Genomic DNA, 13161 nt, shown 5'->3' with positions numbered 1-13161 from the left:
ATACTTGACCTGAAATGGCAAGATTGAAGGCAGAAGGAATGACATTAGCAAACAACTCAAAGATGGTTGGCTTTATCTTGTTGTCATGTTTATTTCGGGAACAACAATCATACATTCTGTCTAAGGAGGCCTTTGTTAGGGTGGGCTGCCTTGAAAAATGTCTCTTTTACCACCTCTCTTTTTTCTCAAACATTATCACATTATTGTCACACATTATCACGTACCTGAGTACTGACACGTCTGTGTTCATTTGTTATTTTTCTTTATCAATAAAGGCAACCAACATGATAGACATGAATACATAGGGATTCTATTTGGTGAGTTATTGATGGACGTTGGATGCTGCTGTTAACATGCCAGGTGGGACATGTGAAGACGTGAGAGCAGTTAAGACAGGAATGTAGAGACGGTCAACTCTGATGTCGATGGTGAAACTAACATCATTTGGTCACACTTGTTTTTGTGAATGACAAAGGTTGGAATAATGCGGATGGGAGTGGTGGAGAGAGATGGAACCGCTTTAAATAGTTTTTATATTGGATTCCAGTTCGGATATGAAAGGCATAATTTCCTAAAGGGGTCGACCCCAGTAGGTCACACCAGGTAGCCTACAGAGGGAATTCGAAGAATGGGAAGTGTTGAATCTGGGGTCACGGTATTGGACAAGATAATGGCCATTGCTGGGTGGTTGACCAAAGATTTGAAGCAGTGTTGGATGTTATGGATGGGGGCTGCAAAACACAGCTGGGTTTATGCTAGTATGTGTTCAAGTGCACTCGCAGACCAACTGTTTACTGGCACTTACCGGCACTTACAAAGAAACACACACACACACGCACAACCACACGCACACACACACACACACACACACACACACACACACACACACACACACACACACACACACACACACACACACACACACACACACACACACACACACACACACACACACTTGCGCACACACACACACACACACACACACACACACCCATCCCATATTTTCCTTTTCAATCCAATCTTGAGAAAACAAAATTTTTGTTTGCTTGTTGTACTAGGTGTTGCCATGGCAGCAGGCAGTGACAGGCCTACTAGATTATGTATCCAGGGTGAAATATTCATTGACAGGTGATCGCCCCCTCAGGTTCAACATTTCCGACGACCTGTGAGAACATCGGGAGGAGTACATATACGGACGTAGGACAACAGCTCTCGGCCAATGTGTTTGAATATATACGTACTTACGTATGTGAGCGCGGCTGTAATGTATTAATGGTTTTTGTTTGTTGGGTAAGGGAAGTGATGATGCTCAATAAACGTTGACGTACCTGGGATGAAGATGCACTGTAAATGTATACACTAACATATCCAGTGAATAATAATGTTACTCTCTCATTTGTAACAGGGACCAGGATTTACCCACATCTACATGCAAATATGGCTCAGGACATTAACATATTTACTGTATACAGGGCCGTAGCACCAAATCCTGGGCCCCTATACTATAGGTACTGATGGACCCCCTGCGCCAGATTGTTGACGGGGGGGGGGGGGGGGGGGGGGGGGGGGGAGTACGATTTTTTTTTTTTTTTTTTTTGGTCATGGGCCCCCCCTCTGCCTTGGGCCCCCCCACAACTGTCCCCTTTGTCCCCGCAGTCCGACGGCCCTGACTGTATACATGCATGCAAAGCAAAATAAAAGTGCATGCAACGCAAACTAATGTAGTGTCGAAGAGTGGGCGACTGGATAATTCAATGACATGTCAAGGCAGATTCCGCAGACAGTTGTCAGGCCATGAGTCATTATGTGTCCTTAACAGAAGGAACAAGGAGGGAGAGCGAGATTGTGTGTGAATATGAGAGCGAGATTGCGTGAGTTTGTGTGTGTGGTGCGTGTGAGGGACACACACACACACACACACACACTGAGGAGGGGGGGGATTCTGATTCTGGCGTGAATTTAATAGAATATGTGCATGGTCCGGCCGGTCACACATTATGAGTTTCGAAAGAGGCCTGTTCCCTTTTCGACCCGCAAAACATTAGGCACTAACGAGGCCTGGCGGGGTCTTGCGGAGGACACAAAGTTGTGCATTCACCAACAAATGTTTTGTAAAGTCAAAAAAAATTGTTTATTTGGGAGGTTGACTCGATGTCAAACCGCGTCCTTGTGTTTGAATAGGCGGGGCTTTTTCGCATAAACAACAGGTCCAGTGTAAATGTGCTATTGTTGGACGGCCAGGCAGGCTCTGCTCTGCTCTGACTTCCATTGCAGAAGACTGTATTGGGAGTGAAGCTAATGCCAGACCTTTGCTTTGCCAATGTTGGATGGCGGTTAATTCACGCTGTGGGAGGAACGCAGTCCTTAAGGCATGCCTTCTTGCAGGCATGCGATCCTGCAGACATTTAATGTCATAGGTATTATGAAACAGATTAAAGAACACAAAGGATGATACGCTGTCCCCCCCAGCAGTGAACCTGAGGAAAACTAGAATCAGGTTCTTTCCTTTGCTACTCCCAATATAAGGTCATGATTTGCATATCAGCAAACAGCCTGATGAAAGCAGCGCAACAACTTGCCACTACTGATTATCCTCTTGTTCTCCCCCCCCTGGTTTGCTGCCAAGAACTTTTACCGTTTCAGCACAAAGCCTCATCATTTAATATTGATTATGCTCTTCCTTTTATCATTTGTCATAGAAGAGGCAGGACCCTTGATAGTGTAAAAGACAACATTGTATTCATGCTGTTAACATAAATGACATTGACGTTTGCTACATATCCTGATTAACATATTTAAAAGATCAGCGTATTTCTTTGCACAGCATAATGGGAACAACAGTTCTTTCTCATTTACGCTCTTCAACCAACCCACTTGCTGACCAACCAACCATTATGTAACAACCAGCCAACCAACAAACTAGCATCTTACAACCAACCAACATCTTATAACCAATCAACATCTAGCAAACAACATCTACAAACCAGCATCTACCAACATAAAAAAACACAACCAACCTCTAAACACCAACCAACCCACTCACAAACAAACAAACAAACATATAAGCGTCTTTGAGTATTTAGAAAAGCGCTATAAAAAACGGATCAATTATTATTATTATTACATATCCAATAATAAAACCAACATACACACACAAATTAACATCTAAACAAATATAGAGCCAAACTACCAATATCTAACATCTAACAACCAAACTACCAATATCTAACATCTCAGAACCAAATATCTACCCAAACTATCAATATTTAACATCTAATAACCAAAAATCCACCCAAGCTAACTATATTTTAAAACGATAACCAAACATCCACCCAAGCTAGCAATATCTAACATCTAATAACCAAACGTCCACCCAACTACCTTTATTAAAAACCTAATAACCAAACATCCACCCAAACTACCAATATCAACATCTAATGACCAAACATCTATCCAAACTACCACTACCTTCCATCTAACCAACAGCTAAATAAAGCTAGATGGCATCTATGGTGGGGAAGGGTAATTTGCTTGATATCTATTTGGATTCACCGATGCCGATTGGATTCACCGATACCGATTTCACTTCTTCTGTAATTTCGACATTTGTGTTAGGATATGTTTGAACTGATTGAAGATGTGATCTTATAAATACAACAGAACCAGTTGTTTGTACCCTGTAGACAGCTATGTTCAACAGTTGTTTCAGATTTTGTGGTGAATAAAAGACGGTTGCTATGGACTCTGTTTCCAACTTGCGAATCTAACACTAATCAATAAGATGTTTGGTTGTGATGTTTTCAGTCAAATTATGGATTTTTAGAGTAAGTTCCCATGTAAGTTGCGGGGTCTGCATCGACCTGTAGGAGTTTATTTTGCAATAACAAATTCCCGCTGTACATTAACTCTTACTTGTATATGGTTTCAACCGCATGCTTAACAGCAATACAGCCATCCAAGAAAGTAGCAGAGAGCTGATAACAGCTTAGTTAAATCAAGGTCAAGTCAAGCTTATTTTCACCTGGTCATGTTTGGATTGTTTTGATAAAAGGTAGCAACGAAAACGAAGGTTTTTATTGCAGAAAGCCAGAGACTTTGTTGTGCTGTTTGGGAACAACGATTTTTACATGCAAGTTTGAAATCACGTTTAGCTTTTGCTAATAGCACTAATAGCACTTGCTTTCATGTTCCTTTAATGGCCCCAGAAAGGCAGAGATATCCTCTCAAGACGCAGGCTATCCATACCCAGTTCATGACGGACACAAGCCTCGATAAGCATACTTCTGAGGCCCTGGTATAAAGCCTCAAGTCAGTCTAATTAGACGGCCCAGGGAGAAAGATAAACAGGTTCGACGTCAATTATTCCAGGAGCTCAAAAGATTATGGTACAAGATCTACCAAGATCTGACAGCCAATCAGAACCACCAGAGGCAATCAGCCTCGACAAAGATTGATTTATACACACAGACACACACACACACACGCACATTGAGACTGCCGTAACATGCATTATATCGTGACGGCTCCCTCGACCAGACTCAGGTCATTCATGCACTCGCTATGCACTCGCTATGCATTCTGAAAGACCACGGTGTGTGTGCGTGTGTATGCGAGTGATTGAGTGAGTGAGTGGGTGTGAGTGTGTTTGTGGGTGGGTGAGAGACAAAGCAGGCAGAAAATGACTGACATTGAATGAATTTAAAGTAAAAGATGGGCATAACGGATGTGAAGAGCAAAATTCAGCAACAGAAAGCAGGGGATAAAAAATACGAGAGAGAGAGAGAGAGAGAGAGAGAGAGAGAGAGAGAGAGAGAGAGAGAGAGAGAGAGAGAGAGAGAGAGAGAGATAGAGAGAGAGAGAGAGGCGGGGAGGGAGAGAGAGAGAGAGAGAGAGAGAGAGAGAGAGAGAGAGAGAGAGAGAGAGAGAGAGAGAGAGAGAGAGAGAGAGAGAGAGAGAATTGGATTTGGCAGGCAGGAAAATTAACCAAAATAAGCAGGACCACTGAAAGACGGACAGACGAAAATAAGTAATAAAGCCTGATCGTGAGGCATGAAAGCCCTGATGCAAGAGAGATGAGATGTCTGCTAGATAGAAATGAAAGGCTATACTGCCCATATATGCTCCTTTTAGCTTACGCTATGAATGGTGCCCTGCAATTTAATGTCATATGTATCAAACACATTCTTTTTTTATTTGGCTTTACCCCTCAAAAGTCCTAGTCCTCCTAGTCCTTAAATCCTCATCAGTCTTGATGGCTTTCTGGCCCTCTAAAGCTCATTTGTACACACCAAACTCAGTCTCTTTTCCTCTCTCCGCTCACTCTCCATTACTCTCTTACACTCATTTCCCCCCCAAACTTCCTATTGCTGTCTCCTTCACTATTATTTATTCTGTCCACTCCCCTCCTGCCCAAAGTCTGCGGCCAAGTCTCAAGTGAGTCTTGTCAAATATTTGGAGAGCAGATTCGGCCATCAAAAGTTGCTGCCATTTTTTCTTCTTCTTTTTTATACCTTCTTGCCCTTATCTCATTTATTGCTTCCCTCTCTCTCCACAAGTATTTATTGGCCTGAAACCTGAAAGTGGCCTGTGTGGTCGGCATTGGTCCCTCAAGAATGGATTCCAGAACAAAAAAAAGAATTTGGTCTTGAAAGCTCAAAAGTGCGCTACTGTTTGGTTGGTTTGGTTGTTCACGCACACACGCACACACACATGCACACACACACACACACACACACACACACACACACACACACACACACACACACACACACACACACACACACACACACACACACACACACACACACACACACACACACACACACACACACATACTGTGCGTGTGTATGTTTTAAAGTCAGACAGGCAAGATGCTTCTCGAGGGGAATGCTAAGATGGTATTTATAGGCTGCGGGGGGTGGACATTTAACATTGAATGAATTTAAAGTAAAGTCTATTTGTGGATAAACATTAATATTCATGCAAAGTGTCCCACATCGCAGAGAGAGTCAGAAACGAACAGGAATGAAGATGTTTTTATGCATGATTTTGAACATACAATGCCAGCATCTCTTTGATGAGAGGGGACTTTATATGGTTAGAAAATATAACAATTTTAAAGATGAATTTAGAAATGGCAAAGAGGGCAAATTACAAGCACATAACTGCTGTGTGAGTGGTCGCTTTATGGGCAGAAGCATGTCGTATTCATATTCAGTGATTAAATATTCACACACCCGGTAGAAAAGTGAGTCATAGTTATGCAATGGGGGCATTGGATTATAGTGGAACCCCAATTATCATACCCATTATATCACATGGATATTTGCGGTCCTGGGATCTGAATTCTAGCTTATATTTTGGTTCAAACACGCACAACTATATAGACAATGAGAAGTTGTTGTCCAGTCAAGAAGTTGGTGAACCTTAAGATTAAACATTCCAAGATTCAAGAAGCATAGAAAACAAGATAAATCAGTTTTCATTATTGTTAAAGTTCACAGACACTGATAGTTGGGTCGCAAAAACAGTTATCTGTTCATATTAACTTGTACGTTCATGGTCATTTCTAAATGCTACAAGTATTTAGTCGAACTACCAGCAAATTGGTATATAGTTGATGAGCATTTTCACATTTTTGGCAATATTAATCTTATGTCCCTTCTTGTGTTTGAGATTAATGTTCAGATTAGAGCTGTCAAGCGATTCAAATATTTAATCGTGATTAATCGCATTAATGTCATAGTTAACTCTAATTAATCGCGATTAATCGCAAATTCTTTTTCTATGCTAAATATCCCTTGATTTTTTTGTCCCATAATTCTTCTCATTTTAATTCTCTTATCAACATGGTGAAGTGCATCGGCTTGCCTTGTGCAAATGATTTTTTATTGATAACAACATTGGCATATACACTGATCAAAACAGGACGATACAAAAAAAGAGCCTATAGTGCAATTAAACGACTGCTTTGAACAAATGTAATTTGAACCTAGCAGTCAGGCTACTGCTTCTTTGTTTTGAGCCAAAAAAAAAAAAAAAATTGCGTTAATTGCGCGATAAAAGATTTAACGCCGTTAAATTTGGTTTGCGTTAACGCCGTTAATAACGCGTTTAACTGACAGCTCTAGTTCAGATAAAAGAAAATAAGCTTGATTCTATAAACCCTTACTGACAACAACATTAGGTACACAAATAAGGCTTAATGGCACATATGTGTGTGTGTCTGGGTCATTTTGGCATGTTGAGCCATTCTCTTGCAAAGATTTTAATATTCTTTTGTCAAACACAATAAATAGCAACCACAAGGGAACGTAGAAGTAGGTTCTGGAAGTATAGGAGGAGTGGATCTAAACGCTCTCACTAATTCAGTGGGTGAGGTTTAGGCGCCGGAGGTTTGCTGTTTTTCATTAAAAAAATCAGTGCTTTAATGCAATGTGAATAATGACAAGTTTAATCCGAGAATGTGTGTATCTGAGCAAGTTTGAGAGAACTGGTTCACGCCAGCAGAACAATCTCCTGACGTCTTACAGACGACCTCGTTTGCACCCCAGCTGCTGCAACAATGATGCTGCAACAAAAACTGTTTTAATTCCTGCATTGCAAATTCGCAGGTGGCGAGCAAACTGTTGAATGATGTCCGAGCTCCGGGCCGAGTCCACCTCTCTCCCTCTGTGACGTCGCTTAAAACTATTAGAGAGGCTGAGAGTTGAAGGGCAGCGGTCCACAATGAATTCAAAATAAAGAAGGTGTGATTTAATGAGGGAATTAGGAACCACATCCTGTTGGGCTTTAGCTTGAGGCTAAAGCCATTAGTTGCTTTAGGACCGGAAACACTTTGCCATTATGTGTGTGTGTGTGTGTGTGTGTGTGTGTGTGTGTGTGTGTGTGTGTTTGTGTGTGTGTGTGTGTGTGTGTGCGTGAATGCGTGCGTGCGTGCGTGTGTGTGTGTGCGAGCATGCGTGCGCATGTGTGTGTGCCTGTGTTTGTGTGTGCATGTGTGTGTGTGCATGCGCCTGTGTGTGAGTGTGCGTGTGCACTCCTTTCTGTGTGTTTGTGCGTGTGCACGCTTCAAATAGAGAACAAATACAAAAGAAAAGAAAAGGAACTAGCACGTTAACACTCAAGGGCCCTTGCAGAAGGCATGAGAGCACCTATTAACCCCACATGCAAATCCAACCCATAATTACTGTTCAACCTTGCTGTTAATGTGACAGTAACACAACACCTTCTCCCCGGCCCCTAACACCGCTGACCAGCAGACGGTCCCTAACCTCAATGTATTGAATGCATTGACTCAGTGCTCTAAGCAGCCACAGCTTGACCAGCAGCAGACAGCGAGGCAGATCCCAGATCAAACCTTTAAATGACAAACAGGACACACGGTGGGGTGCATGTAGATCCCAGTCACACAGTGGTGATGGCACGTGTACATGGTGCTGTCGCTACAACCACCGCCTACAGTTTTACACCACACACAATATACATGGGAAGGTAGTACACGCTCCCAAACATGTATACCATTGGAGCAAGTCTAAACAAAGTCATAGTGTGTGTGCGTGTGCGTGTGCGTGTGTGTGTGTGTGTGTGTGTGTGTGTGGGTGTGCGTGTGTGTGTGTGTGTGTGTTGCGTGGGTTGGATTGCTATTGGACTTATACCCAATGGGGTGGGGAGGGGACCGCGACAGACATGAATGCGGGCGTGCGGTCAATATGAGAGCCCAGCAACACCCCAAGGACAGCTGACAGAGAGCAGGTAAGGGAACAGACAAAAGGGTTGGAAAGTGTTCACAAGACAGGGACGACGAATCAGGGATGAGCCGTCAAAACAGAACCACCGCAGAGGGAATGACTCACCGCAGAACTGGCATCATTTGTTACACACTTTTCAGATTCCGGAGACAACAAAACTTTTGTAAACACCGTTGTGGTATTTTTGTTCACTCCCGACTCGTACTGTGGCATAAGGACATAATGTAACAGTCGGCTGCTTAAGAGAAGAAACACTGTTGTTTACTAAAGCCACAAAGTGAAGACACTCTGGGCACATGAATTTGTGCAACTGTTTTCCCTAACAGGTGTTTGCATCCAAAGCCAGCCTACACAAGTCGCTACAGAATCAACATATTCAGAGGGCCATGGAAATGGGATGAAGGCAGTGCTTATTTTACCTGTTGACTTGTTCCTAACCTGATGTTCCCGAAAGAGATGGAGGAGGGGGGTTGTTCATGGCGCGGCATTAACACACCCACACATCTAGCCACCACACAAACACACACACACACACACACACACCCAGACACACACACACACACACACACACACACACAGCTGTTCTGCGAGAACACCAGTCAGGCTGTGCTTTTTGCCGGGGGTATGGAGTGGGTGGGTTCAACACTTGATGGAGCAGAAAGACACAGAGAGCTAATTAACAACCTGTATGAATACACACACACTTACACACACTTACACACTTACACACACTTACACACTTACACACACACACACACACACACACACACACACACACACACACACACACTAGCAATAGAAAGGTCTTCCATCTCTTATTGTATACTGCTTTTGTCTCTTACACCTTGGTGTGTGTGTGTGTGTGTGTGTGTGTGTGTGTGTGTGTGTGTGTGTGTGTGTGTGTGTGTGTGTGTGTGTGTGTGTGTGTGTGTGTGTGTGTGTGTGTGAGTTTCGGTCAAAGTCATATCTATAGATCTTGGACATGATTTTGCTGTTGAACCTGTGCTAATTATTTGGCGGCGTGCCCACTCACCAAACGAATCACCTTCCTTAGTTTGGTCTGGCCCCAATATCCGTTATTTAAATGAATACTGATGATTTAGCGCCTGATTTCACTCCTCGTTTTGGTCAACAGTCATGATAACAGATGATGTACTGCAGAGTAAAGAAAAAGGAAGGAAGGATAGTTCCACTTGTCGTGTCTCTCTCCGGGGCTTACCAGTGTTTTAAAGTGGAGCGTGGAACGGCACAGCACCCTCCAGTGAGCCTGCCTCTATAATTGTTTTGGGAATTTCCTATTCCAGGATCCCATGCTTATTGTGGCTTTCTATCCCAACGCAACATGCCTTCTGAACTGAAATATGAGGGAATAATTACGTCTGATTCTATTCTAAGTGCGTCTATTACAGTTGTCACCAGGCTACCCTGGCGGGCCATGAGAGGCAGAACATGGTTTCTCTCCTTGGAGAACATATCCCTGAATAGGAATATGTAAATTCTGGACGTACAAAGTTAAATTGTAAACTTTTTGGGATCAACAAAGCTAAACTAGACTCTGTATTTGAAAGAATACAATTATTGATATCTGTATATATTTATTTATATGCATAAACATATCTGTTCCATTTTAAATAATATATATTGTTTTAATACGGTAAAATGGTGAAATGAGAATCAGCAGTGCCCTAATTTGATCTTAATCAAACAGCAATGTATCTCATGCAGACTTACGTACTAAGTCCAAACCAAATCAAATCAGGAGGACCGTCCTGGAGATGCTCAGAATGCTCTAAACAAACTTGCACAACATAAAACCATACAAGAAAGGAAATCAAGGTTGCCATGAATTACATAAGAAAAACAACAAAGGCTCTCCGAAGATTTTAAAACCAAACATTTAGTTGGATCTGAGGTCAAACCTCAGATCCACATCTGAGGTTTGACCTAGATTATTGTGTATCCACTAGATATTTTGCTAACTTGCTATGTCTAGGCATTCAAATTCATAGTTATATTCTGCTACATGGCAAAGTCGTGCATAATTATCAATAATTATTGTAGACAACAAAAGGATACACATTAGTTTAAATTACTGTAGAAATGAAATATATCTAAGGGGCAAATTGTAAGTGCAAACTTAAAGCGGCACTATATCGGCAAAACAATAATTACTTGCTATCAATAAATGCAATGGACAAACAAATTACAACAGCATTCTTCTTCATTCAGTTTCCCCTTAACTTCTTTTGAAATAAAGGGGGCAGCCAAGCCATGTCCAACACTGATTCAACAGTTTCACAATGCGTAAAATTAGAATGTCAAACTATATTACATCTTCTAAACAATGGTTGCAAAGGGATTAAATGTATCGTGTAAAATATTCTAGAACAATATTGAGCAGTTCAAATTACTTTGTCATTATTGTAGAGAAAGATAAAGACAATAAAAAAAAATTAAAGCAGTCAAACAAAAAATTAACACCAGACATTCTAATAAAGCTTAAGACAAGCAATGGAGATTTCTGAAAAGAGTGCTCAAAATCATACATGGAATCAAATGGGCTTCTTTAATCTTGTTAATGGTGACCTATGTGGGTGCATGAGGTCCCAGTGTGCATCAACGGAGGTGTCCTGCGACGCCACAGCCATAAACCATCAGGCTGATAATTAACTCAACGACTTACAGCATGGCAGCTACCTACCACGGCTCGTCCTGAGCAATGCTCACAGCAAGTTAAAACAGCCTAGCTCTGCATGAAACCCTTTACATCAGGGCTCCTCAACCTTTTTTTTACTGAGGCCCATTATGCAAGTTGAAATATGTTCAATGACCAGTATTGGGGGGAGGGTGGGGGGTTGCAGGCGCCCTGACTAACCAGTAGGGGTCGCTAATGCAGCGACCAGGGCATTAACCATTAGCCTGCCTCATCTAATCTAATGAACACAGATAACGTCTGTCCATTATTAAGAATATAAACACAGTTTTATTAATAGACAGTAACATTCTAACATCATGGCTGTGATATACTGTGTAAACATCAAGCCAATAAAAACTTAGTGCCAATAGCGCCTTGAAGACTTTAGAAGTTGGGAGTTGGGATTGGTATGACAGCCTCTCATTTGAATTTTTGTGGAAGTAAATCGAAAACTGAACCTGACAACAGGTTCCTCACTATTTCTCTTCAGAAGGGAAACTAGGCTCAGGTCTGGCCGAAACTGCAATTATGTTAAATATTCTATAATCTAACTATAATCTAACACCACTATTCTAGAATTTTCATTCTTGAGCAATAGGAGAGAATAGTAAGGGTTATCACAATATCAAATCTCCTTGAACATTGTACTTGCCTTAAATTAGGCTTCTTCTTATAATCTACACAGTATTGATGTTTGATTGATAGGATTCAGGATACCTCCTTAATGGGATTTTCAACGCTACTATGTTTTTCAATATATTTTTAGTTTTGCAGGTATTTCCATATCATCATTACAATCTCAACCCTCATTCACCCAAAACTTTGAGATAACTCCTCCTTGAGAAAGACTTGGTTTGACACAATAACACACGGACAAGCTCGAAGGGAAAGGCAACCTTTTTTATTCCTCAGTGCACGATAAAACCAAGCACTTTTAGAGGACTTAAATTACTGGCGCTATTGCCCTTATTGCAGGTCTTTTTAGATTAGTTGTTTATTGAGCAGGGACAAATCCATTGTACATTGTTTAATATAACATGTAAAATAGATGCCATGCATACAGGTCAAGATAAAATTTGCAATCCCTGTCCCTGGTTAGGCCTTCACTAAAAGTTACACTAAAAGTTACACAAGCAAAGTAAAATACACAAGATAGAATACGAAGCACAATATATACTGTACATGACACATAAGGTCAAAAATATTTGAGGGATTCAGCATCAAGCTCTTGCTCTTTTCGCCTGTGAATAATCATGCAAAATCCACTTGAATCAGGTTGTTCATACCGCACCATTAAAGCTTTTACATCTATAACCGTATTTTGCATTGACTTTGTAGGTATTCGTTCCGGACCTTCGCTTTTGGTGTGAACGCGCGGTACGGGTAACATTGCAGCTGCGAACGCAAGGCATTGGCTAAAGGGACTCTCGCTATGTAATGGGCCAATTTTCGAAAATCATTGTCCCAAAGTGTCACTCAGACCCAAAATGATGGGAAAATAGGGGTCAAGGGTGACGTTCCCCAAAGTTCTCCTTTCTACCCCAAGAACTTCCACTTTACCGTTGGTCACATATCATAAGAGGATCAGTGGCATTAACTCTGCCTGGGCTCCAACTCTCCTCGGTGTCCTCAAGGCCTTTCTAATAAGGGAGTTGACCCCATCCGCCTCTCGGGTCAGAGCACCTAGAGGCAGGGTGAGGCAGAGAGCCAACAGCC

This window comes from Gadus morhua, chromosome 10 (genome assembly GCF_902167405.1).
Source record: "Gadus morhua chromosome 10, gadMor3.0, whole genome shotgun sequence".
NCBI classification, from domain to species: Eukaryota; Metazoa; Chordata; class Actinopteri; order Gadiformes; family Gadidae; genus Gadus; species Gadus morhua.
This window is presented reverse-complemented; position numbering follows the sequence as displayed.